At 52.5% G+C, this 25,297-nt stretch overlaps 1 protein-coding gene across 1 annotated transcript in view; it reads right to left on the bottom strand.

Moving 5' to 3' along the window:
• Positions 1-1,057, bottom strand: part of LOC116948106 (homeobox protein PKNOX2-like) — a 134,750-nt gene extending 133,693 nt beyond the window's left edge. Inside the window, exon 1 of the mRNA XM_032964458.2 lies at positions 996-1,057. The gene's annotated coding sequence lies outside the window, so the exon portion shown is untranslated. The remainder of the gene's footprint in view (positions 1-995) is intronic.
• Between the last annotated feature and the right edge of the window lie 24,240 nt (positions 1,058-25,297).

Below are 25,297 nucleotides of genomic sequence, written 5' to 3' on the forward strand. Positions count from 1 at the left end.
CAGACAACCTCCTGACACAAGCAGAACTCTCCACTTACATTCCAAGTTGGAAGCGTGCCCAAGACTCAAAGGCCAAACAAACTGTTGTGTTTAAACTTCGTAAGCCCGCTTCTCGCTCTCCCGCATGCGATTCATCATTCGCAGTCCGTGAAGGAGGAAAAAAAACCACGTACAGTCATAGGCTGACGTTTCAGGCAATGGCCCTTCTTCAAAAGCAGAAAGGCGGCGTGACGGGGGGTGGGGGGGGGAGAGCATTGTTCGTGTCTTCAGAACTCTGGCCCTCTTTCAACTCTGGGCACTTTCATAACGCTGCATGTGTACCCTGTTGAGCTGAGCCGTTACGATGCACAACGCTAAAGAAGAATGTGCAGAATGTGCGTCGTCGAGAACACAAGCAACAAGCTAAATACGCAAGACAAGACGCCTCCTTCACAGGGCTGTCCCTCCGCATACAAAAAACGCGCTGAAGCGTCGTTTCTTTTTTACTTCAATACACAAACCCATCATGCCATCGGCCGCGTGGCCTTCTGGGAGCGGAAGCGTTTCAGCAGCGTTGCTTTAAGTTCAAGCAAACTCCTGGACTGGGTTTCGACATTCAGTGCCTCATCGACAGCAGAGTCAGCCATGCCCAAACCAATGCAGGCCACTGGTCCTGCTGTGTATGGGCAATGTGAGCGTCTTACCTCTCCTACAGTTTGCACTCCTATCCGGTTTTTATTTTATTTTTGGGATTCGTTGTTGTAACTTTCTGACCCGCCCCGACTTGACATCTTGTGAAAAAGAGCTTCACAGCTCATCGGATTTGTCCAGGATAAACAAAAAAAAACGATTCTAAGGTGGCAGGTTTTAGCGCAAGAAGCTAACATATCCGGAACGAGGGCTCAAATGTTTATTTGTAGAAATAGTGCGTATATAAAATCAAAGACCACCCCCCCCCTTCGTGAGGCCAACGCGCAGCGTTCGACAATAACTGTTAGCGTGCGACAGCCACTTACATTTACAATGCTCCCACAGCGTAGCAGACGTCTCAGAGCAGCGCAGAAACACGAAGTGATGAGCCGAGAGAGAATGGGAGGGACCGAGCAGGGGAAGGATGAAAAGAGAAGCAATTAACCCTTTCCCGTTTGGAGATGTCTGCAAGTTGCAGGGTGGGGGTACCGTTCACCGCTGAATCTCGCAACATGCAAAGCGGTTCAGCGTTAATTTTATTTCGAAAGGCGCAGCACCGCTGTCTAAAAGACATTGTACTCACCGCAGAGAACTGTAGCTACACGACCGCACTCTACGATAGCTGGCGCCAAACTGTGCCACGCGCCCTCCCGCATGGCATTGTGGGAGCCTCGGTACCGGTCAAGTTATTTTATCTGAGTTTCTTCTTCCGATTCAGTCCCGACGACGTACGCGCATGTCACCGGGAAAGGAGTCGGAAGAAAAACTGATGACGTACACACGTGCGTCATCGGAACGGGAAAGGGTTAAGGTTGGTCTGACGGCACGGGGCTTGAAGGGGGAGCAGAGAGAAGAGGGGGCCAGCCAGGGCTGCCTGTGGAGGGGCTTGGGTGTCATCGCAACACACCGGGCCGCCTTTGTCTCCCCCCCGTGTCGACGTTAAACACACGGCATTATGCACTCATTGAAGCCCGAGTGGCCCTAGGGGCGGCGCTGAACTGGTTCAGGTATCACTTGCCCCGGATGTTGGCCATGGCCAGGTATCGAGCTCACGTCGCCAGGTGAGCAGTGCGGTGTGTTAACCGCTGCACCAGCGCGTTCCCGCTATATACAAAGATCCCCCATACGGCCTCAACAGACCGTCGAGGCAAAAGCTGTTCGCAAAAAGCACGTGACAGCAGGCACGGCACGCGAGGGGGTTGGCCAGCACCACGCCCGACCGCCGTTGTCTCCCCAGTGGCGATGTTTTTACACTCCGCACACCAGGTACTTATTTGAAGCAGAGTCGACCTAGAGGAGGCCCAGAACCGAATCGGATCATCGTCACTGGTATTGGCCGCGAGCGGGAATCGAACTCAGGTCACCGGGTTCGTGGAGCAGCGTACGCTAACCGCTGCACTACCGAACACACACACGCGCCGCATACGTGTATAGAGATGAAGCATCGACATTGTTGAGAGTAAGTTAACACCCAATCAATGAAATGCACTCAAGGATTATCAGAGGCATGTGAAATATTTTGGAACAAGTTGACCATGAAAGGCAGAGGTAAAGAATCACCTCCCTAGGCATTCTTCTTCGGTGCCAACTCGGTTACGGCTATCGTTGCTTTAATGATGCAGAAGGAATGTATTTTCAACCGGCGAACAAAACTCCGCACATAAACTACGTTTTAATGATGAAGCTGAAGGAAGCATCAACCTCGCAGAAGTGCAACCACAGATTCCCTTTGATAAATGCGTTGACCGAGCATAGGAAGGGGGGAAAAAAAACGTTATTTGTCACGTCGGCCATTAAGTCTGCACGTTTTATCATTTTCCTTGATCACTCAGAAATGCTTCCAAGGCGTGTAAAAGAAAAAACCTGACACAATGTTGAAAAGATGTGACAATACACAGCACCGATGAATACGAGCACCGGCCACTGCATCCACTGCTGGATCACGATCCCACACCAACGACCCGTTTGACTCCCGCACGTGAACCGACCTCGTCGCTCAATCTCAACGGCCGTCATCCGCACAAGCAACGTTCCATCCTTTGGCTACCATTCCATCACGAGTCTTGTCCGTCGGCCATCGTCCGTTCTCATGATGTGTCATGCCCAAGAACCCTTTAACTCTTTGTTCCGAAGTTCACGAGTGTATTTGAGAGTTCAGCTGCTAAAATCGAGGGTTCACACGATGCCCGATTTATGCTTGCTCTCTGATCCATCACTCAATTGCTAACTCCCAGCATGCACCTCTCCACGCCTTTTTGCGCACTTTTCAGCTTTTGTTCCATTTCCTTAATCAGTGGTGATGTTTCTCATCTCCAGGTCTGAGCTCGAAACATTTCCAAAAACCACACCGGAGAAGTGACGGTAAATTTGAACGAAAAAAGCATCGGTAAACATTGACATCACAACTGTTGGCATCACCGTTTTAACAGCCAACGCACTACAACAAATCAATGAGGAACTCAACAATGTTGGACTCGAGACCACGAAAACAAAATCCATGTACAACAACGTTCACCGATCAAAGTGCAATTTCTGGAGAGACCAAACTCAAAAGGTGGAAAATAATTTCAAGTGGCTCGGGATCAGACTGATGATACAAGTGGGTCGTAGTGATTTTGGGAAGCTGCCGTTGATAAAGACGACGCAAGCATATTGAAACGATTGCCCTCATAACGTTTTCTTCATAGATGAACAAAAAATTTAAATCCGGCGATGAAGATTGGCAGCGTGATTTAGTAAAGAATGTCTCAACACATTCTGAAATGACAAGTGCCTACGTGCCAGCGTGGAAACACATTCAACGTGCCGGCTTCTTTAAGAGAGAGTTGGCCTGATTGAAGCCAGACTGCTCTCAATGCTGGGTCAACGCCAATTACCAGCTCGTAGACTTGTGCACATACAATTGCACTGGGGTAAGCGGTCCACAAGATAAGGGTGCAGACCTGAAATTGCTTAATCGCATCAACTACTGGCAGAAGGGTCTCCACTCGAGTGGACTCAAGAGAGATCCTCTAAGGGGGTAATTTTTGCCTACTGTTCCACATTGACCAGAACAAAAAAAAATAAACTAAACTATGTTTTACCAGGTAAGGCCCACTGAGCTATGTAGCTCTTTTTCAGAAGCGACCTGGCCCCAAATGAAAGCTCAACAAAGTGGCTTATCGCGCGGAAATTTATCGCAGCCAAATACTCGAAACGCGTGTTGCGTTTAAATGTGGAGGGGAAAATCCGGAGGGCCTGGTGAAAAATCCACGCGACCACGGGGAAGCCACAACCTCCTGCATACCTGGCGAGGGAGTTAACGTGTCGCTAACGCGGTGGCCCCAATAGGTGCGAGTTACCCAGACTTTACCCCACCAAACGCAAACCCCGTCCATCGTTTAACTACGGTGAACCCATCCTACTGGGCGGGACAGATGGGAGGAGTGGGGGGGTGGGTGGTGGTGGAGGGGAAAATCAAGAAAACCTGCCCCCACTGTTTCAGCCGCTGCGCCGCAAAGACGAGGTTGAACCGGCGACCTCTGGATTGCAAGTCCAGCGGTGCCACCAGGCGCGACGCTACGGCAGCTCGGGCTCGGGCCTTGCCAAGTGGAAACGCAAGTCCCCCGCGTCGCCCAGGGGAGCCCGGTCGCTTCTGAAAAAGGAACTATTTAAATTTTGATTTAAAGCTTTCGTGACTGCAGTAATTCATATTCTTAGCTCTTTCGGTAAAGTCACGTTGAAGGGAAACAATAAAACAATATATATTTTATTATTTTATTGTTTCCCTTCAACGTGACTTTACCGAAAGAGCTAAGAATAGGAACTATTTAGTTCAGTGGGCCTTACCTGTGTAGGGGTGCTATGGGGAATAAACACATGACACGGGAAGGTGTGGTTCACCCACACCTTGGTGGCTACAACAACGTCCGCTAAGGCTCCAGTGGGTATAAAGTGCGGGGAGCCAGGGAGCTCGGGGCAGAGTGTGGGGCCCGAGGCTGAAGCAACCAGTGAAGAAAGAAGGCCAGCTAGGTGAGACCCTGGAACTCCTGTGACCGCTGCCCTTTTCAGGGCCGGCACAGCAAGCCAGTGGTGCGGCCCCAGAGCCCCAGAGTCAGAGTCCTTCTAAGGGCCGGTCTGGTCGGCGGGGTGCCGAGATCTGTGCCTAACCAGGGCCGGATCTGATAGCCTCCCTTAGAGCCCTACCAGGAGGAACTGGGAGCCTAGAGCTTAGGCTAGAGAGCCTGGGGTGTGTTCCTGAGTTATACGGGTGGAGGGGCCGCTACCCCTTCTAGTGTAACCCTTGTTAAGGTTTAAATAAATAGTGCTGCTTCTATTCTGCCGTCTCCGTGTCCTGGAACCCACTACAACTGGTGTCAGGAGTGGTCTTAAAATGGACACAAGGAGTACAAACCGATCACAGGAACCCCAGGAGGAGGACGGCTCGCCTGGGATTGCGCCAGAGGCCGCGGCCGACGATCCTGGGATGTCCCAGACGCCCCAACAGCAGCCGCCGCTGGAGGAGTGGCCGCCGATGGAGGACGGGTTGCAGGCGGCTCACTCTCGACTGGCTGAGCTGCTGTATGCCGCGGCTTCCACGCTGGAGGAAATCAACCGCGCGGGGCTGCGGGCGCAAAGGCGGCAGAGAGACGAACGCCGTTCAACGGCCATTCCCGCCGAAACACAGCCACCAGATTTCGGATTTGCCGCCATGACAGTGTCCGCCACGGCGATTGGAGGGTCGCAGCGCCACGTGGACGCTGTGGGCCAATCAGCGGTGGTGACGTCATCACCAACGGACGCCCGCTGTCAGGACCAATCGGCGGGCGCATCGTCATCACCTGCGCGACCGCCGATGGGTGTCCCCAGCCCCACAGACACCGGTGGAGAGGCCGGAAATGGCGCGCGGCACCTCTCAGAGACGAAGCCATCGTTTCAACAACGCCTGCCGGTGTTGAAGGAGTTCGTTTCAGACGGCGGCGACTGGGGGGCCTTTCAACGCCGCTTTCTCGCTCATCAAGAGATGGCCGGCTGGACGGACAACGAGGCGTTGAGTGCGCTACCGGCCATGCTGGACGATGACGCCCTTGCTACGCTCATCACAGCTCCCAGATCAACGCGATCTACGCTACAGTCGGCGCTCCAGGTCCTCACCATAGTCTACGGGCCATCGTCGGACTGCCGCAAACTCTTCCACGAGCGGTGCAGGGGCCAGAAGGAGCCACCGCTGGCGTATCGCACGGCTCTCCTGGCCCTCGCAAAAGCGGCTTTCCCGCGGATGGACGGCGAAGGGGTGGACGCGATGGTGACGGAGAAGCTCCTGGCGTTGGCCCAGGAGCTACAGATCGTCATCGTCGCAGAGGACGACGCGGACATGTGCTCCTTGCGGGCAGCAAGACACATCCACGCGCACCTGATAGCGCAGCGTCGATCACCTCTCGTCCCCAAGGGCGCAGCTGCGGTGTGCGCTGGGACGCCGACCATCCCCCCCTCCGAGGAGGTCTTCGCGGCGGGTCGCCCGGTGGAGTGGAGATCCGGAGGGAGGCCGGCTCGGACCACACCGGATCGCCAGGAGCACCCCAAGGCGCTCATCACGTGCTACAACTGTGGCCGCAAGGGCCACGTGGCTGCGGAATGCCGGGCGCCTCGTCAACGACAGCCGGGACGGTCGGACGGCGCTCCAGCCTACAGGCCTCCGCATCGCAACCCGGCAAGTCGCGGCACCCCACATGCTCGGCCTGTGCACACACCTGTCCCCACCTCGCGCGTTTCGGTGTACGGGCCTCGGGGTACGCCCATTGGTTTGTTGGGTGGCGGCGGGGTCGAGAGGGTGCTCGGGCCGGGGCAGTGGACGGAATTGGCCCACCGCATTGTTGCTGCGTCGGCAGGCTCGTCCGTGGTCGCGGGTCGCATTGACGGGGTCGAGGTGCGTATCCTCGTCGATACGGGAGCTTCGGCGACCATTGTGTCAGACTTGATTTATAATATTCTTCCCGTTCAAAGCCGCCCCTTGCTCCCAGTCACCGTTCCGTGTTACGCAGCGAACGGGGGTTCGCTGGGTATCATAGGCCAAATTCGAGCACAAATTTGCATTGGCGATATCAAACTCTCCGGGCCGATATTAGTCTCGTCCTCGCTGGCGGTTCCGTGCTTGTTGGGGACGGACTTTTTGGGCAAAATGCCGATTAAAATTCTAATTGATCAGGGTTGCATCGAGCTTCCCTCGGGCCGACGGGTAACATTCCTGCCTTCCCCTGTCACCTCAAGGGCAGCGTGCGCGTCGATACAAGCGTTCGTCACTCGGACGGTGCGTGTACCTCCCGGGGCGCAAATGCTCGTGCCCCTTCGCTTGCGTCGGCCTTTCGTGCCCGGTGTTCTGGACCAGGGAATTCTGTTAGGGCCCTCGAGGGCTGGGGAAAACGGGCTGGATCTGGTGGCCGCTCAAACGCTCGTTAAGGGGAGCGATGACCCGTTTATCCTCGTCCTTAACGTTGGCGTACAGACGGCCGTCGTTCCTCAGGGAACTGTGCTCGCGCACGCGACACCGGTCCCCGTGGTAGACACGGTTATGGGTAATGTGGGGACCGATCCTCTGGCTCAACCGCATTCTGAGGGGGACGATAGTTGGATGGACACACTATGTTCGGGCACGAGTGATCTGTCCGACTCCCAGCGTGCCGGCCTACGCACCCTTCTGACGGAATTTTCCGATGTTTTTAGTAAACACAAATATGACATTGGGTGCACGAAATTGTTGCGTCACCACATTGACACGGGTGACAATGCCCCGGTACGCCAGAATCCTTTTCGGTTAAGTCCGGCCGAAAAAGATCATGTCAAATTGGCAGTGGATGACATGCTGGCTGCAGACATTATAGCCCCTTCCACCAGTCCATGGGGAGCACCCATAGTGCTTGTCAAAAAGCACGATGGGTCCTTGCGATTCTGTGTGGATTTTCGCCGCCTTAATAAGATCTCCGTGGCCGACGCGTATCCACTTCCCCGGATGGACGAATCTCTGGATGCTCTGGCTGGCGCACGTTTTTTTTTCTACGTTGGACTTGTTATCCGGATTTTGGCAACTCCCATTGGATGATGAGTCCAAGCCAAAGACTGCGTTTCGCACACCACACGGCCTATTCCAATTTAACCGGTTACCTATGGGATTACACTCCGCTCCGGCGACATTTCAGCGCCTTATGGAACTGGTTTTGGCTGGCTTACAGTGGAACGTCTGTTTGATCTATCTGGATGACGTCATCGTGTTCAGCAAGACATTTGACGAACACCTTTTGCGCTTGCGCGCCGTGTTCCTCAAAATGCGTGCTGCGAATTTGAAATTTAAGCCGCAAAAGTGCCACCTGCTACGGGAATCCGTACGCTATTTGGGGCACATCGTCAGCCGCTCGGGCATATCCACCGATCCCGCAAAGACGCAGTGTGTCAACTCCTGGCCAACCCCCACCTCGGTGGCTGAGGTCAGGAGTTTCATTGGATTTGCGTCTTATTACCGGCGGTTCGTCGCGGATTTCGCGACCATTGCTAAGCCCTTACACGCTCTGACGGCGAAGGGAGTGAAATTTCACTGGGGCCAGGAGGAGGAGGTCGCTTTTTGTTCCCTTCGCGACGCTCTCGTGCGGGCCCCTCCATTGAGCTACCCCGATTTTTCGGAACCCTTCCTGCTCGATACAGACGCCAGCAATACGGGCATTGGGGGTGTGCTCTCACAGGTGATCTGTGGTGTGGAACGCGTCGTGGCTTATGGCAGTAGGGTTTTGTCTCCGGCGGAACAGAGATACTGCGTCACGCGTCGGGAACTCTTGGCTATTGTATTTTTTATGCAACAGTATCGCCCATACCTGTACGGTCGGCATTTCACTGTCCGTACGGACCATGCGGCATTACAATATGCCTTGCGGGTGACACAGCCTTCGGGGCAATTGTCCCGATGGCTCGAAATCCTTCAGGATTATGATTTCACGACCACATATCGGAAGGGTGCTCGGCACACTAATGCGGATGCGCTGTCTCGCCTGCCGCCCGCCTCAGATTGCGCTTGTCTCAGGGGATCGGGGCGTTGTAAGCCGCCAGAGGATAGCCCCCCCTTAGATATCCCGGTTCTCGCTGCTGCCACTGAGGACCCCTTGCCTGAGGGTCCTGTCGGGGAGGGAGGTGCGGACTCCTTGCTGGGGTTGTCCGTTGCTGAATGGGGGCGCCTCCAGATGGAGGACGCATCCCTCCTCGCGTTGCGTCGTCGCGCAGGGGGTTCCGTGCGGGGGGTCGCGGGGATTGATTCATACGGGCTGCTCCAGGGGCTCCTAATGCATTGGGATGGGAGGGCCTGCCGTCACAGGCTGGTGGTGCCATCCGCTTTGCGGGGTAAGGCCGTTTGGGCCGCACACGAGCGACTTTTGCACCTGGGGACCCACAAGACCCTTGCCGTGCTCCAGCTGGATTTCTTCTGGCCGGGTATGGCAAGGGATGTGGATGACCTCCTGGGTGCATGCACTCAGTGCGCCCAACGAAAACCACCAGCGAAAGGCGCCTGCCCACCGCTACAATCTATCACGGTCTCTCGGGTTAACGAACTCGTCGCACTCGATATATTGGGGCCCTTCCCTGCGACCCCTAGGGGTAACAAGTACCTGCTGGTTGGCGTGGAATATTTCACCCGATGGCCTATGGCATGGCCTCTTGCTAACCAGTCAGCAGCAGCCGTTGCCGAGGCCTTTGTCCAGGGCTATGTCCTCGACAAGGGTGCTCCCGAACGGCTGCTGACTGACCAAGGGAAGAACTTCTCTGGCGTCCTTCTGCACGAGGTGTGTGCGCTTCTTGGTACGAAAAAGATTCGCACATCCCCCTATCACCCACAAACCGATGGCATGGTGGAGCGGCTGCATAGGACGCTCACATCTATGTTGTGTCACCAGGTGTGTGACTCCCAGACCGATTGGGACCTTCACATTCCGGGGGTTTTGGCCGCCTATAGAATGGCTCCTCACGCGGCAACCGGCTTCTCGCCGTTCTTTTTGATGTACGGTCGCGACGTTGACCCACCAATTGCGAATCAGCTCCGCGTCTCGGAAACCAGCAGAAAATCGAAATTGGCCGACCACGTTAAATTTAATATCCTGAGGTTGACCGAGGCGCGGGAGGCAGCGGCCCAAAACTCTTCCTCTCGGCAGAAGGCCAACGAGAGGTTGCGATCGCGCCAATCACGCACACATGCGTGGAAGCCAGGCGATCAAGCCTGGCTGCACTGCCCTCAGGTGCCGTTGGCAACCTCGGCGAAATTGTTGCGGCCTTGGAGGGGCCCTGTGGTTATTGTGAAGGTTATGCGGCCGCAGTGCGTTCGTATCCAGTGGGGGAAACGCCGCTGGTACGTACACCCCTCGCGTCTGAAGCCGTTTGTGGCGCCGCGCGTCCCTCCACCACATTACACAGGCCGAGCATGTGATGTCTCCGCTGACTCCCGGACGGCGTCTTCGTCACCTGCCCTTGATGCTTCGCTAACTGTTCCACCTTCAGGCGCCTCAAGAATGACGGCTTCCAGCGCGCCTGCGCCACCCGGTGGGGACGGAGTTTGCCCTTCCGGGGTGACGGAAGACGGTGCACCTGCACAGCCGGTGCCCACTGCCGGGCCGACCGGACCCTCCCCCTACGATGGACCCGCAAATCGGACTCGCGCCAAAATGCGCCGCTTGTTGTAAAAATGGTTCTTGTTACTCTTGTTGTTCACTGTTAAGTTTTCTTGCTGCGTTGATGGGGGGGGCGGGTACAATGTATATGTGTATATAGTGTAATTTTGTATAGGTGGGTTGGGTTATTTATTGGGGTGTTCGTTCTTATGAGGCACGCACGGGTGGGGGTTTGTTGTGTTTATTGTTCGAGTATTGTTGCAGCCGGGACGGCTGCGGGTTACACGGGAGGGGGTGATGTAGGGGTGCTATGGGGAATAAACACATGACACGGGAAGGTGTGGTTCACCCACACCTTGGTGGCTACAACAACGTCCGCTAAGGCTCCAGTGGGTATAAAGTGCGGGGAGCCAGGGAGCTCGGGGCAGAGTGTGGGGCCCGAGGCTGAAGCAACCAGTGAAGAAAGAAGGCCAGCTAGGTGAGACCCTGGAACTCCTGTGACCGCTGCCCTTTTCAGGGCCGGCACAGCAAGCCAGTGGTGCGGCCCCAGAGCCCCAGAGTCAGAGTCCTTCTAAGGGCCGGTCTGGTCGGCGGGGTGCCGAGATCTGTGCCTAACCAGGGCCGGATCTGATAGCCTCCCTTAGAGCCCTACCAGGAGGAACTGGGAGCCTAGAGCTTAGGCTAGAGAGCCTGGGGTGTGTTCCTGAGTTATACGGGTGGAGGGGCCGCTACCCCTTCTAGTGTAACCCTTGTTAAGGTTTAAATAAATAGTGCTGCTTCTATTCTGCCGTCTCCGTGTCCTGGAACCCACTACACCTGGTAAAATAAAAAAGTAAAAGTTTCGTTTTGTATAGTGTGCGTTGGTGAAGGGAAAGGGCCCCCCCCCCCCGCCACGGATAATGTTCCGATGTCACTCAAGATGTCATTGTGCCAGTCACGTGAACCATGGCCAATACTCGAATTCAGGTGGCCGCGTTTATAGCGCGGCGCGTCAACGCCACCACGCCGTCCTTACTGGCCCCATAATATTATTGTCCGTACATACAATGGCTTTGAGAGTGCAGCCTTAATTTGAAAACATCCAATCTCAGTGTGGCTTATGCATAATGACATTTCCCTGCACTCCCCCCCCCGCTCCCAATAAAACGTCCTTGGGTAAAATTGAATGAATCCATGGCCAAATGTGATTGGGAGTTGTATGTACTGTGGAACCAGCAATACCACACCATTAAAAATGGATTTGTCTGAGCGACAATTGTCGGCCTACGTGTGTGTAATTACACTCGCGTGCTTCTTCTTTGCGCGTGTGTGTACCTGTGCACGTGGGGAGCAGCGACCCAAGTTCCCTTCCCGCTCACGGACAACACCAGTGACAATTATCTGAACCAGTACCTGGTGCGGTGTGTAAACAACGCAACTAGAAAGGCAAAGGCGGTCGGGCGTGGTGCTGACCACCCAAACCCTCGTGTGCTGTGCCGGCCTTATTATAGTGAGGGAAAAAAGTATTTGATCCCCTGCTGATTTTGTACGTTTGCCCACTGACAAAGAAATGATCAGTCTATAATTTTAATGGTAGGTTTATTTGAACAGTGAGAGACAGAATAACAACAACAAAAATCCAGAAAAACGCATGTCAAAAATGTTATAAATTGATTTGCATTTTAACGAGGGAAATAAGTATTTGACCCCCTCTCAATCAGAAAGATTTCTGGCTCCCAGGTGTCTTTTATACAGGTAACGAGCTGAGATTAGGAGCACATTCTTAAAGGGAGTGCTCCTAATCTCAGCTTGTTACCTGTATAAAAGACACCTGTCCACAGAAGCAATCAATCAATCAGATTCCAAACTCTCCACCAAAGAGCTCTCCAAGGATGTCAGGGACAAGATTGTAGACTTACACAAGGCTGGAAGGGGCTACAAGACCATTGCCAAGCAGCTTGGTGAGAAGGTGACAAGAGTTGGTGCGATTATTCGCAAATGGAAGAAACACAAAAGAACTGTCAATCTCCCTCGGCCTGGGGCTCCATGCAAGATCTCACCTCGTGGAGTTGCAATGATCATGAGAACGGTGAGAAATCAGCCCAGAATTACACGGGAGGATCTTGTCAATGATCTCAAGGCAGCTGGGACCATAGTCACCAAGAAAACAATTGGTAACACACTACGCCATGAAGAACTGAAATCCTGCAGCGCCCGCAAGGTTCCCCTGCTCAAGAAAGCACATATACATGCCCGTCTGAAGATTGCCAATGAACATCTGAATGATTCAGAGGACAACTGGGTGAAAGTGTTGTGGTCAGATGAGACCAAAATGGAGCTCTTTGGCATCAACTCAACTCGCCGTGTTTGGAGGAGGAGGAATGCTGCCTATGACCCCAAGAACACCATCCCCACCGTCAAACATCGAGATGGAAACATTATGCTTTGGGGGTGTTTTTATGCTAAGGGGACAGGACAACGTCACCGCATCAAAGGGACGATGGACGGGGCCATGTACCGTCAAATCTTGGGTGAGAACCTCCTTTCCTCAGCCAGGGCATTGAAAATGAGTCGTGGATGGGTATTCCAGCATGACAATGACCCAAAATACACGGCCAAGGCAACAAAGGAGTGGCTCAAGAAGAAGCACATTCAGGTCCTGGAGTGGCCTAGCCAGTCTCCAGACCTTAATCCCATAAAAAGTCTATGGAGGCAGCTGGAGGTTCGAGTTGTCAAACGTCAGCCTCGAAACCTTAATGACTTGGAGAAGATCTGCAAAGAGGAGTGGGACAAAATCCCTCCTGAGATGTGTGCAAACCTGGTGGCCAACTACAAGAAACGTCTGACCTCTGTGATTGCCAACAAGGGTTTTGCCACCAAGTACTAAGTCATGTTTTGCAGAGGGGTCAAATACTTATTTCCCTCATTAAAATGCAAATCAATTTATAACATTTTTGACATGCATTTTTCTGGATTTTTTTGCTGTCATTCTGTCTCTCACTGTTCAAATAAACCTACCATTAAAATTATAGGCTGATCATTTCTTTGTCAGTGGGCAAACGTACAAAATCAGCAGGGGATCAAATACTTTTTTCCCCTCACTGTAGGTGCTTGCAAAAAACACTTTCCCAAACAGTCTGTTAAGGCTATACGGGGGGATCTTTGGTGTAGTGGCAGGGTCCACAAACTGAACTCTAACAATCCCATGACCTGGATTTGATTTGACTACATCTCCGAAGTCACGTGTGTCTCTATCTGCGTGCGTGTACCTGTACATGGGGGAGCGGTAGTGTCGTGGTTAAGCGATAAGTGTGTAGCGGTACTAAACCTGGTGACCCGACTTTGATTTCAGACTCGGGAAACGTTTGAACTGGTACTAGTTCTCCCCTAAGTTAAATCAGCCTAAAATTAGTTGAGCAAATGCCACGGTGCGCACAACATCAACCCACGATCGAACTATGCATGTGCTTTAGTTGCTTTCAATTCGAATAATACGTAGATTTACCGGAATTGAGCAACCATCGGGTGTCAGGTTTTCTTAACTCGCATTCCTCCCGATAAGGTTACCACTCCAGTCTGGTTTTAGAAAAGCCAACACCTTCCTCCACACTGGCTCCGTACAAAAGAAGCGCATTCATCGACTCGTTAAACAACAAGGGGGCACACCCTTCACCTGGGACTTTTGTCGGGGGAGGAAGGGGGTCAATTATTAGCACCCTTCTTTCTCTCCCGCTCCCACCTGCAGCACCATCTCCCTCCATCTCTCCCCAAAACCTGCAGCGCATCCGATGCTTCCTGCTCAACAACAACGACGACGACGACAACATCAACAACAACGGTGAAGGACGTCGACACGAGCGGCACCAAGGGTGCCCGTCCGCCAGAGCGTAGCGCTCTGGTGCGGAGACAGTGCAAGTGGAAAGTTTTAGGGGGGTTCAGCTGGAAGTCATCCAAAGGAGCGGGGGGGTGGAAGGGTGGTACGGAGAAGTATGGAGGGAGGGGCGGTAGGGACGATAGAGGAGTACCCTGGTGGATTGTGGGTGGGCGTTGGAGCAGGGTGTGGAGGAGGGCAGCACTAAAGGGCACACACGTTGGGAGGAGGAGGAGGAGAGAGGAGACGAAGCACGTCAAGTTGACCCTGATAACGGACGGACGGACGCGCCGGTTTGCCCTCGTCACGACACGCCGAGCAGCAAAAGGTGCCACATGGCACGGGCGCGGGGTCAAAAACCCAAAAGACAAAGATTTCCCGTATAGCCTTAACATACTGTTGGGACAAATGCTATGAAGACCGGCACGGTGCTCGAGGGGTTGTGTGGAAAGCACCACGCCCGGCCGCCTTTGTCTCCCTAGTGGCAATGTTTACACACTGCACCAGATACTCATTTGAGGCTGAGTCGACCTAGGGGAGGCCCAGGACCGGTTGAGATTATCGTCACTGGTGTTGGCCACGAGCGAGAATCGACACAGGCTCCCGGGCAGTTTCACGCAATTTATTGCAGGTCAATTAACGGCACGTAAAAGGTTAAGGTGAAGCCCTGCAATTTCTCTCAAGACAGATTTCGAGGGTATTGGCCCTTACTCGTCCACGTCGCATCTTGGAAGAGGTGGGAGGATAGAACCCACGCTTTAACCTACCACGCGTGGCCTGCCGATCGACTTACTCCGGCGGGGACCCATTGAAACGACGGTCAGGTGGACAGAGGCTGGGTGGGGTGGGTGAGGGGGTGTGCATTGGACTGACCCGTTGAATTCCAAAGTCCGTTTTTGTTCGTCTCGTTTTCACCACGTCGTACGAACGCTCGCGTTCCCCATCCCGTCTCCACAGATTTGTTGCTTCCTTTGGGCTAAACGTGAAATTAGCATCTCATTTCCATACAACTTGAGCATGTCGTAAATAATTGATTCTCACGTACAATTTGATGTGCGCTTTTGTGAGCGGGAGAATTGAGATTTTTTTTCGAAAAAAAATATTTAAATCAATGAATCTACATGTAATTACATGCCAATTTATATTCAAAAAACATCATCAGCCATTGGTATAATCCACTGTTGGATGAAGGCCTCCTCCCCTAATCTACCACTGTTGCTCGCCACGATCCCACGTTGTAATATGATCTGCCGAACGCACCGGCACACGAGCCAATTTCATCGCTCCATCTCCTCGGAGGTCATCCCTAGCCAGGCTACCACTCCATCATTATTCCTGACCATTTGCGATCGCCCCCTTCTCGCCACGTGTCCTTAATAAAACTGTTCATTAATATTTTAATCTTCCGCTGTATAATAACCACTGGTACAGTGATAAAAGCACCGCACTATGAACCCGGAGATCCGAGTTTGATACCCAGTGACGACAGCCGTGAGAGCGCTACCCGACCTGGTCCTAGCCCCCCCCCCGCGCTTCATCAACCCATGTCGACCAGCATGGTGAAGTATGGTCAAGCAACCCTCACGGCAGACATCTGTGAAAAAGAGCATTGTAGCTCATCGGATTCCTCCAGTATAAATATATTTTCTGATGGGGAGACCTTCACCCAGCAGTGAATTGGAAAATGGCCGTAATCAGATTTATATTAATTACATTTTTTTATGGCAGACACCTGTTTTGTCTGTTATTGCAGTGACTATTGTTGTGGTTATACAAAAAATATTTCCAGTAAAGAGTGAAACGCGATTCATGGAAAGAAAATATGAATCGACATTTCTTGTCGGGTCAGGACACACGCAAAGATATCATTATTAATGTATGTGTAAACGTGACGATCTCATTGTCAAGGAGCACAAGCCATCACGCGAACTCTGCTTATCCTCTCGGCGGCTTTTGGCTGGCCATCGAACAAAGACGGTCTCACCGCATCGCGCGCTTTCAGACGCGCTTCTACGGCCGTCTGGAATGCTCTTCCTTCCGATATTAGGAAGCCACTGGAGCTATGCACTTTTAAATCTCGAACGAAAACTTGGTTACTTTAGAACTGCTTTTTGTGTTGAGTTTGTTGGCCTTCCCCCAACACCTCCGATTAGAACGGTTGGTTAAGTACGGTGCGAAATAAGTTCAACATACGTACAGATGGTGGAGGGTTAACGACACGAATGTTGGCGTAAAACCACCACCACGTAGCTGAACCCAAAAGCGAACGATTTATCACTTGCAATGGCTCCGGAAACCTATGTTTTAAATTTTAAAAGATGATTACTTAGCACACATTTCGTAAAAGTGCTGTTTTTTCTCTCGTTTTCTGTACAAACGCTGCCCCTTTTGATGTGGGGGGGGGGGGGGGGAGGGAGGAAACATCCTTGAGCCCCCTCCACAGAGGGATGAAGGGGGTAAAATGAAAGAGGCGATGAAATCATCACATCAGGCCCCATGTAGGAAGAGATCAGTCACAGATGCACTGAACAGTGCAGGTTTCTTAAATCCCCGCCCCCATCTCTGTCCGCCCAGCAGTACCAGAAACAGAATATTTATTCATACAGGAGGAATCCGATGAGCTATAAAGCTCTTTTTCACAGATGCCCAGTAGGGGAGGGTCAAAACGTTACAACAACAATCAATACAAACACAGGATAGAAATGCAAAGTATAGGAAGGTAAACAAATCATTAAAAATATATATAAATCTAACTACATTATTTTTGTTTACCAGGTAAGGCCCACTGAGCTATTAGCTTATTTATCAGAAGTGACCTGGTCACAAATGATAGCTCAACGAAGTGGCTTAACATGTGGACATTTATAGCTGACAAACAATGCAAATCTATATATATAAAAGGGTAATTTGTGAATATGTGTGTCTGTTAAAAATGATTAGCCTACTTCCCGACATGCAAGAAAACTTGAAATTTGGCATGTGGGTAGTTTCCAGCCTGTACACAATGCAAAAAGTATAAAAATAGACTTTTGTATTCTGGGGGGGGGGGGGGGGGGCGCAATAATGGATATATTTTGCACGGCAAGTGAGCGGTGACGTCGCATCTGTGATGTCACCCGCATGCGGCAGCGTCACGCAGTGTGCCTGCTGACGTCACGCATCCCCCCCCCCCCCTCCGCGTAGGCCGTGGATTAATCCAAGACAAGAATCCAAGTCCCGGGCGAAGCCGGGTAGTAAAGCTAGTAATATATAAACGAGCACGCCACATATTCTTGGTTCTATCGGTAAAGTCACGTAGAAGGGAAACAATAAAATAATAAAAATATAAAACAATACAATTTTCTTGCTGTGGTTTTCACACCTGATGATGATTGCTTGTGTTGCAGTCGAAACGTCGTGAGAATTTTATTGTTTTATATTTTTATTATTTTATTGTTTCCCTTCTCCGTGGTGACTTTACCGAAAGAACCAAGAATATGAATCCCTGCAGTCACGAAAGCTTTAAATCAAGAGCACGCCACAGTCGGCCGTTCGGAAGTTGGAGAAGTGGTGGGGTAAAGTGTGGGAACTCGATGTCTTCTTCTAAGACATCTGGCTGGCGTGGAAGAGTGGGCCAAAAGTGCCCTCTCGATGAGCTTTCTAGAGTGGCCCTCTAGTGGAGGTCGCCCTCCTCCTGCCAGTATTGGCACGAGCAAGACATTTCAGGGCTGCAACTTGACCTCTAAACCGACAGACGCACAGGGATGTAGAAATTCTCAGAAAAAAACTGGGATACCCCCTCCCGTCCAATCAGGAACGAAGAAGAGACAACAATGATCAATTACGATGACGGCGGTCACGATGGTGTTAAGACGTTAAGCAAAAGGGGCTCGGTTAACTGCATGGCTTTCCCCATTTGTAACCATCTACATTTACAAACAAGTCGCAAATGAATGCCAACATTTGTGGGTGGTTGCCTCGTGGAATGTTTGGCTCATTTAAAACACTCCGGGCACAAGAGCATTACAACTGTGAAGTGAACACTGCCATCAACTTGTTTGTTCAGGCTAAGAGTGGATGGTGTATTTTTTTATCCTCCTCCGTAATGTTTCTACAGTACACAAGTTAATTGTTACACAGTGGCAACATTTACGCAAACTGCATTCCAATGTCAATTGTTCCTTTGCAGCAGTTTGGCTGATGGAAAACTGTAATCCACACAGCCCAAGGAGAAAAAGAACAACAATAATATCATGAATAAAAGTCACATTTAAATATATGTCCAACTCTCAAGTAGAGCCAAACTGAGGAAATCCTTTGAGAATTCTAAGATTGCCGGAAATAGGATAAATGTCAAAATCCATCCTGCCCGACTGCCTTGTTACCAAACGAGTCCCCTCGACAATTAAAACCGTTGCACAACTCGCCTTGCCCTGCATCAACGTTAACTTAACGTGGTTATTGCTTTTTTATGTATTTTGTGTGCGCACGTCTTCACTAAACTCAAACTGGAGGCCACAGACTAAGCAAGGCCCGCTCTTAATTCCAGTCATCATTACCGCTTCCATAACGGGGGTCCTCTCCTCTCTCTCTCTCCCTGCTGGGGACTGCACGCCCGCTGCATTCGTTATTACCTAAATAGCGACGTTAACTCGCCACCGCCCGCCGCCGCCGTGTCGACAGAGCAAGGAGGAGGAGGCTTCCTCGCTCCCTGCACTCGGAGCAACAAAGGCCGCGTGAGCCCGCAGAAGCAGTTAACGGCGAGGTCACGAGCGCCCTTCACCACCAGGGCCCTCCTCAGATTTTCTCACTTTTTTTTCGCTTCTCTTCACCCCCCCCCCCGCCCCGGTTCCCAAATTAAAATCATAAACAAACTGGACGTGACTTGGGTTTGGTGGTTGGGGTGGCGGTTTATCCAGGTCCTCATAAAATTTGAGACTTCTCAAAAATAAGTCCGGATATCTCAAAATCTAGTCAGTGGCGGTCTCAAAACTAACGAGGTTGCGCGAGGATGGCGAGCCAGGGCAAGGGCAAGAAGTCAACGCCGTTCCAGAAGTCGCACGCCCTGGAATACGCGCCGGAGATCGTCTCGACGGAGGCCAATGGCGACGTGACCGTGCGGCGCAAGTTCTGCCTGCACGAGGGCTGCGACGTCGTGGAGGTCGGCGTGGCGGGGCGCGAGCGCAAACAGCGCAGCGACATCCAGTACCTCAGGAAGCCGTTCGCCGCGTTCAAGCATCGCAGCCACCACGAGGGGCAGCACGCGTCCTCGTGGACGAAGCACAAGGACCTGTCGGTCGAGGAGAAGAAGCACTACTTCGACGGGCGCGTCAAGCTCACCAGCACGCTGCTCCACCACGTGGACCTGGCCACCGACACACTGCAGCTCTTCATCAGTGCCGCCATTGTCGGCGACCTGTTCTTTCGTGACGACGGGCAGCTCGACGTCATTGACGACATTGACCAGGGCGAGGAGAACGCAGCCGACGCGGTCCACAAGAAGCTCGCCAAGAAGCAGAAGGAGAAGGCTAATGCGATGAAGCTGTTCCTTCAGGAGGAGGACAAGGCCGTCTACACGGTGACGATCAAGGACGTGCTGCGGTTCGCCTTCGCCATGGACTACATCGGCATCGGCCTGTCGTCCCGGCAGACGGCGGCGGCCATCCAGAAGGCCAAGGACCGGACCAAGACGGCGAAGCTCGCCGGCATCAACGACGGCATCGTCGGGCGGCACACGCGCATCCTGGTCGCCGTCGCGCTGCAGGAGATCGCGGTCATCCTCGATGACGACAGCGGTTTGGGCCGTGTCGTTGGCTGGCGACGGGAGCACGCATCGCGGCCAATCGTTCTTCGACCCGCGCGCGCGAGTCTGCTATCGCGGCGAGTTGGTCAACTTGCATCTCGTCGCGATTCCGATGTTCGAACGTCATTCCGCGGTCAACATCTTCGACATGATCGCCAAGTTCACGGACGCGCTCTACGTCAAGTGGCGCGCCAAGCTGATCGGCATGTCGTCGGACGGCGAGAACACCACGACGGGCCGTCATGCGGCCATCGTCACCCGCATCGTCGCGTGCGCCCAGAACAACGTGCTGCGCATCTGGTGCGCGCCGCATCAGATGGACATTGTCGTGAAGGCGGCGGCCGAGGGCATTGACGACGGCATCTGGGTCAAGCAGGCCTGCACGTAGTCGGTCTACCTGCGCTGCGCAGGACAACCTGATCATCAAGATGAGCGTCAAGTGCCCAAAGAAGACGCCGCGATGCGTGCATCTCGGCCGCCTGCTGACGTTCTACAAGTCGTACCGTCGCCCGGTCATGGAGTACACCAAGGGAAAGCGCCCCGACATGCTGCCGACGGACCAGTGGTGGGTGATCACGTACTCGCTGTCGCCCGCCATCGACTCGATCAACGTCACGCTCGTTGAGATGCAGGCCAAGTCGCTGCTGATTGGCCAGCAGGACGCGCTCGTGCAGGCGCTGGTCGGATCGCTCATCAGCATGTTTAGCATCGAGATCATACTGCCGCGCAACGACAATGACGACGGCGAGGAGGACGACTACGTGCACTACGAGTCGCTGCGCATCCCGGTCGATGCGATCGTGGAGCACATTGAGAACCAGGGCTCGTTCCCGAGGGATTGCTACGAGCAGCCTGGAAGCAGCTGACCAGAAGGGTGTGCTCAAGCAAGTCGCCATGTACGCGATGACGCTCGTCACGGGCCTGCAGTCGACCAAGGCCGAACGGGACGGCGCCAATCAGGCCCTGGAGAAGGATGCGCCGTCTGTGCTGCCCCCCGCGCAGCTGGTCAAGCTGCGCCCATGGCACGTTCCTGCAGGGAGGTGCTCGACCCCTACCGAAAGCACGTCTCTCAAGTCTGGACCGAGGAGAGCATCGATCAGATCGAGGCGGAGCACCGCGAGCTGCTAATGCTGTACAACTCGGACACGATCCTGCGCGACGCCATCGACAAGCCACGCCGTCAAGACGACCTTCAACGACGCCTGGGCCTGTGCCCCCCGGGTCGATTTGAGCGCCTGCGCCCCGGGTCGTTGCGGCTTGGCGACCGTGTTTGCCAACACGACGTCGGTGGTCGAGTCGGACTTTTCCATCCTCAAATGGGGGCTGGACGACAACCGCACTGCGCTGATGCACCTGTCGCTGGAGGGCATATTCCAGGCCAAGCAGCGCGTCCTGCTGCAGACGCTTCTCGGCCGAAATACAACAACCTCCAAAAATAAACCGGGCGGCGTCTCAAAACTAAGCTGGTTTTGTTAAGTTTCAGATTTCTCAAAACTTGTGAGGCCTGGGTTTATCTGACCCGTTGCTGGCTTCAGTATGGTGCCCCCCCGCGACCTCCTACCACCGTACAAAGTTCAGCGTCCAGTACAATTGGGTGCCTACAACGTGAACCAAATTTCAATCGTCATCTGTACATTACTCAATTGGGATTACACAATAGCAATGAATGCACCCGGCCCCCGCCCCCTCCCCCCCAGCGACTGGCAGACTTAATGCCCACTCGCAGGCTAGGTGTGCCAGGTTACCTTGGGCTGCACTAGGACAGCTGCCACTGGGGGTGGCCCTTCGATCGTCTGAAACTACATGCAAAGTTCTACGGGATATTTGTTCATGCATTAACTATGTTCCTTTAAATATGATGTGTTTATAATGCTGTTAGTATCTTAATGCATTAATATCCATTGTTGAAAATATTATAAACTACGTTGTTTAGGTGATAAAAGTGGGTAACTTTTGATGCTGTCGGAACAAATCACGCCTTTAACATGTATCTCCTATACTCGCTTAACGACCAAATCACTTAACGACCGGATTCGTGGAACCAATCACCGTCGTTAAGAGGGGTACTAGTGTGTTTTCTATATTTTTTGAGTTCTCAAATGCAAAGCCTTCCCCGCACGTGGCACGGTAAACACGAGGGGCTTCGCGGAGTGGAGCTGCAACTGCACCAGGGCCTGGAAAGTCCAAGGTAACCCAGGCCCTACAAACAGGGTGGGGGGGGGGGTTAATTGGATAGATGCCCCCCCCCCTCCACCACCACCAACACCCTTACCATTTGATTCCTTTACCCCAGAGTCGATGTCACCCATGCCGTGTCACCGAGTGTCGCGTCAGAGTCCTTGCACCGCCGCCCGCCAGTTGTCGCAACTCTTGAGAGACCATAATAAAATAACCGTAGAAGAGAGGGCGCTCTCCTCCTATCTTACAGTTACATGCTAATCTCTCACATTAACATCATGCTAATCTCTCACATTAACATCGTGCTAATCTCTCACATTAACATCGTGCTAATCTCTCACATTAACATCGTGCTAATCTCTCACATTAACATCGTGCTAATCTCTCACATTAACATCGTGCTAATCTCTCACATTAATATAGCCACTTCCGTGCCCTCATCGAGGAGGCCGCTCTCCTCCTATCTTACAGTTACGTGCTAATTTCTCACATTAACATCACTAGCCCCGGCCACTTCTTTATGACCCTTGGGCTACACCCATTTCAAAAACAGTCTGCCTCAGCAGCAGACCAAGCTTTCCCACCTGATGACGGACGCTTGTGTTGCGCCCGAAACGTTGTGATTTATTTAAATTTATACCTACGTGACTTTACCGAAAGAACCAAAGAGTACGTAGAATAAACGGTTTACAAACTTGGCTCAGAACTGGAAGCGAGTTTCGTTGTTTTCTATCGTAGAAATCGAAGGTGAGAAACTGTAACGCGAGAAAAATAAAACACCCCAAAGACCGCCCGCGGAGAAAACCCGATGGAAGTGTCGACGATGGAAGTGTCGACGATGGAAGTGTCGACGATGGAAGTGTCGACGATGGAAGTGTCGACGATGGAAGTGTCGACGATGGAAGTGTCGACGATGGAAGTGTCGACGATGGAAGTGTCGACGATGGAAGTGTCGACGATGGAAGTGTCGACGATGGAAGTGTCGACGATGGAAGTGTCGACGATGGAAGTGTCGACGATGGAAGTGTCGACGATGGAAGTGTCGACGATGGAAGTGTCGACGATGGAAGTGTCGACGATGGAAGTGTCGACGATGGAAGTGTCGACGATGGAAGTGTCGACGATGGAAGTGTCGACGATGGAAGTGTCGACGATGGAAGTGTCGACGATGGAAGTGTCGACGATGGAAGTGTCGACGATGGAAGTCTCGACGATGGAAGTGTCGACGATGGAAGTGTCGACGATGGAAGTGTCGACGATGGAAGTGTCGATGATGGAAGTGTCGATGATGGAAGTCTCGACGCGAGAGGCCCATGCAGCAGCGAGGAACGCCGCCCGGAGGCGAGAAAAGATGGCCAAAATGTTCGACAAGGTGGTCCAGATGTCTTCTGCCCCCCCCCCCCCAAAAAAAACATTTCTACTAAGGTTTATTTAAAACAGAAATGAATGGGCAGAATACAAAAAAAATGTTAGGGGTCGATGAATTGGAGGTTAGAGACATCTGGAGCCCAACCTGTACAAATTTGTGACGGGTCACAACGCAAGCTCGCTGTGATGTGTACCTATCTGAGATGCAGCAGGGCCATTGGCTGCAATGGAAGCCTGTTTTTATATTATTGTTATGCTGTAATATATTGTTATGCCGTCTGTTAAGGCTATACGGGGGGCCTTCGTCTTTGGTGCGTTGGTTTTTCAGTGAAAGGCGTGTAAAGAATAAACTTGCAGTCACAGAAGGCGTGGTCATCTAACGGGAAAAAAACCCCTCATTAACACTACACAACCGACCCGGCTCAGGCCTACTAACGTGGCACCATTAGATGCAGGAGGTGGGTACACACACACACACTCTCTCTGGGTTTTCCACAGAGCCAGCGTGCATGAGCATGCACACATGGATTCCTAATTGGCACCACTCTCAATTAGCGCCGAGCTTGTATCACTAACTGCCTTCAATTAAGGATCTTTGCCTGTACAATATAATCATAATTAAGAGTGCAGGTGCGCAATGCCAGCATGTGTTACAACGGGACATGTACAGAACCCCCGGGAGTCTATCTCCTGCTGGAAATAGAATCATGCGGGAAGGTGGGGTCCCCCCCCCCCCCCTGTTGTACGCTCTTCTCTCTCCACCGAGCGAATACATTTCTGAATTCCCAGCGAAGTGAGAAAGATCGCTGGGAATACCGCACCTCCGATAAGCAGATCATACTTGTCCCTTCGTATATCCCCGTCTCTTGACGGAAAAAATAATTAAAGTGATTTCTTACACAACCCATGAGCCGCACAACCTTTTTGGAGTGCATAATATCAGTGAGCGCCGATTGAAAGTCAACCAAAAAAACTCTGGACCGGTTTTGACTCGCCAGCAGAGCTCGGCATTGCACGAATCAATGCTGGTGAGCTGCCGATCTTACAGGAGGGGCCTAGGGCCCTCTCTTTTCGACATTTGTCGTTCTTCAAATGGGGTCAAGTGGCAGAGCCAGTGGCTCAAACCTGGGCCGGACAAACACCCCTCGATCAAGGCAAAACTTGAACACCGTTCATTACAGCACTGCCGAATGTGCTTGGCCACCCACTGCCACAGCTGCCATCGCAGTGGGCACAAACATTTGCTGTAAATGTGTGTGCCTCACGAGTGAACGTACCGACTACCCAAGACGCGACATGAAGAGTGTTGCACACCGTGCATACGATGTTTATATTGCCTGCACGCACAGCTTCACTTGTTTTCGGCGCCGCTGCGAGGATCCGTGCCCATGAATTGCCTAGACATAGTCCACACCGGGCACGTGGTGATCAATCAATCAATACATTTGGCAATTAAAACGAATTCTAAAATTTGTGATCCATCTCATTAGGCGAGAAATAACCGTCGGCTGCGCATGCAAATTACTTGCGACCGTTAGCCGCATGCTAACGGTCGGTGCGAGGCGGAACGGACGTGAAAAACTGCAAAACAGACGAGGAGGGGAAAATGACAACAACAACAACAAAAGTGAATCTGGAAGGAAGTTACCAGTCGGGAATCATCGCGAGTCACCAAATCACGGTTTGAGTGGAACGGGGAGAGAACTGTCTAAAACCGAGACGTCTAGCCGGCGTCGAACAGCAGGTGGAATACCCTCCAGGACAGGGGTCGACAACCAAAATAACGAGGAGAGCCATGTTCGTTCGAATTCGGTCAACAACTCGACTGTTTCA

Source organism: Petromyzon marinus, chromosome 32 (assembly GCF_048934315.1).
Source record: "Petromyzon marinus isolate PM22_M1 ecotype Great Lakes invasive population chromosome 32, UKy_Petmar_22M1.pri1.0, whole genome shotgun sequence".
Lineage (NCBI taxonomy): Eukaryota > Metazoa > Chordata > Hyperoartia > Petromyzontiformes > Petromyzontidae > Petromyzon > Petromyzon marinus.